Below are 2,863 nucleotides of genomic sequence, written 5' to 3'. Positions count from 1 at the left end.
GCCGGAAGGAAAACGGAAGTAAGAGGAAATCTCCGCGTTTTTAAAGGGCCGTGAGCGTACCATGCCAGAGAGAAAACGGAAGTGAAAGGGAATCTCCGCATTTTTAAAGGGGCCGTGAGCTTAACTTCCGCCCAGCTCCATCCACCTACACAGAACGGAAGACCCTAAAAGGGTCACCCCATTACAGTAGCATCACTGAAATTGAGAACACATTTGTGTGTATTTTTATTTAGACCACACTGTAATGGTCACAACACAGCAGATGGATAAAAACAAAAACATAATTTCACACATGGAAGACAAACAAAAGGATAACTGCAAAAGTACTACCAATATAATACATTCAGTGTTTGTTTTTTTTTTTAATAAACTATACCACACATTTAAAAATGTAACAAGTAAATTTACATAAAGATTAGAACAGAATTTGTCACACACACACACACACACACACACACACACACACACACACACACACACAAAATAAAAATTATTATTTTTTTATATTAAAAGCTTTTTGGGAAAATTGTTTAGATAATCAATCAGAACTTTAATGCTTCTAACGGGTAAATTAAGGCTGATCTGTGGCATAAGTCCAGTACAAGATAAAAGGCCGTTTGTTCATGTATAAAGACCCAGCTAACTTACTCAAAAGTATTGATGCTGTCCATATTTAGCTTTACATCTTGCAGGTAAGGGTGACAAGTCATTCACTGCTGTAACCGTGGTAAATTAACCATCTGTATACATACACAGAATGTAATTTGTGTTGTTGGAAAGAACAATGGGTCTCATTCACCAAACCTGCTGCGTACACACAAATTTGTGCACGAACAAATGATTCACCAAAAACTTTCGTACTAAAATGTATTCTAAGTTGAAAAAATGTAGGAACAACTGAAACCACATGTGTGTAAAAAGCACTTTCTCTGTGCGGCCTTATAATCTTGTTAAGAAGTTATATTTTATCTCTAAAACATCCAAAGTTACCGTAGTCAGCCAGATCCGGGTCGTATCCAGATCAGATGGTGGACCTGCACCTAGTCACAACCTCATCGCAGACTTGTATGTCAGCAGATACCGTGTCAACTAGAACAATCACCTGTGAAGACCTCGTCAACACAGATCCACAGCCCACAAGGCACGAAGACCACAAGAACCAGACATGTCCTCTGCACAGCTGCTTTAGCTTTAGCTGAATTGAACTCATTTTATAATTGATGTACTTTACACAATTACTGAACTGAAATGAATCAACACTGAAATGACTTCAACGGAATGAGTGTTTACTATTGTCTTTTTAGAGCTGCTTTACAGCAGAGTTGAATTCTGAGTTTGCATCATTTAATCGTTCATTTCCTGTTTTTCACTGTGAAGCTGCTTTGAAACAATTTGTATTGTATAAAGTGCAATACAAAGGTGACTTGAAACGACTATAATTATTGTATTACATTATATTATTTTTATATAAAATTACATAAAACTAATAAATACAGCTTTAAAGTGATAAAAAGTAAACTCATTAAATGATGCAAACAGAATTCATCTTAAATATATTCATAATGAAAGAGTAAGAAAAGCTGTGTTACAGCTTAAACTGCAAGGTTTCTCTGTATAACGCATATGTACAGCTGGCTAATCTGGGTCTGTATAAAAGGTGTTTATTGTGTTTGAACTGGTTTTGAGAATGACACACTTAGCGCTGCTTGAGGATCTGGCGAGTATGTTTGACTTGAGTGACGAAAAGCTGTAAAGGAAAGGTTGTGCTGAAAGCCCTTATATGGAGATGGTTTAGGCATATTTTATGCAAATGACTAACCTTGTGCACATGGCGGGGCTCATTTAGAATACTCCAAATTCACTAACATTAGAATGAGATTAAGAACAAATTCATGTGTGCAAATGAACATTCCTAATGTTGTGTCCAAATGTTCCTAATGCACGTGTTGTGAAATTTTTCATGAAAAGTGTGAACAAATACGAAATAATCCACGCAATTATCAGTGAATGAGACCCACTGTTTCTGACACCTTAAAGGGTTAGTTCACCCAAAAATGAAAATTCTGTCATTAATTACTAACCCTCATGTCGTTCCAAACCCGTAAGACTTTTGCTTATCTTCGGAACACAAACGAAGATCTTTTTGATGAAATCTGAGGGCTTTCTGTCCCTCCATTGGCAGCTACGCAACTACCAATTTGACGCTTCAAAAAGCTCATAGTGATCGTAAAACGAATCCATATCAGTTGAAAGGTTTAGTCCAAATTTTCTGAAGACTCGATCATTTATATGATGAACAGATTTAATTTAGGCTTTTATCCACATATAAACATTGATCAGTGAACATAAAACACAAGCTCAACTGAACCTGCTTGACGCGTGAGAACAAACCTCATTGGTTCTTGCTGAAGCTCAAACGTGCAGCGTAATACGAGAATGAACCTCATTGGTTCTCGCAAGTCAAGCAAACATGCTTGAGCTTCCGTTTACCACAACTGATGTGTTGATGAATGTTTATATGTGAATAGAAGCCTAAATTCAATCTGTGATTGTGTCTCTTTAGAGAAAAAAAAAAAAACTCAATTCACATGGATTAGTTTTACAATCTTTTTTCAGATTTCATCAGAAACATCTTCATGCGTTCCGAAGTCTTGCAGGTATGGAACGACATGAGGGGGGAGTAATTATTGACAGAATTTTTACTTTTGGCTGAACCATCCCTTTAAAGGGATTTAGGGGGAAAAACATTAACACATACATGTAATCAAACACATCATCATACTACAAAATGCACAAAACACAACATGGGTAGTTTTTAGAATGCAGGGTTTTTTACACATTCAAATTACATGCTGACACAATA

This window comes from Rutilus rutilus (assembly GCF_951802725.1).
Source record: "Rutilus rutilus genome assembly, chromosome: 22".
Classification (NCBI taxonomy): Eukaryota; Metazoa; Chordata; class Actinopteri; order Cypriniformes; family Leuciscidae; genus Rutilus; species Rutilus rutilus.
The sequence above is the reverse complement of the archived record's forward strand: the minus strand, read 5'-3'. Positions refer to the sequence as shown.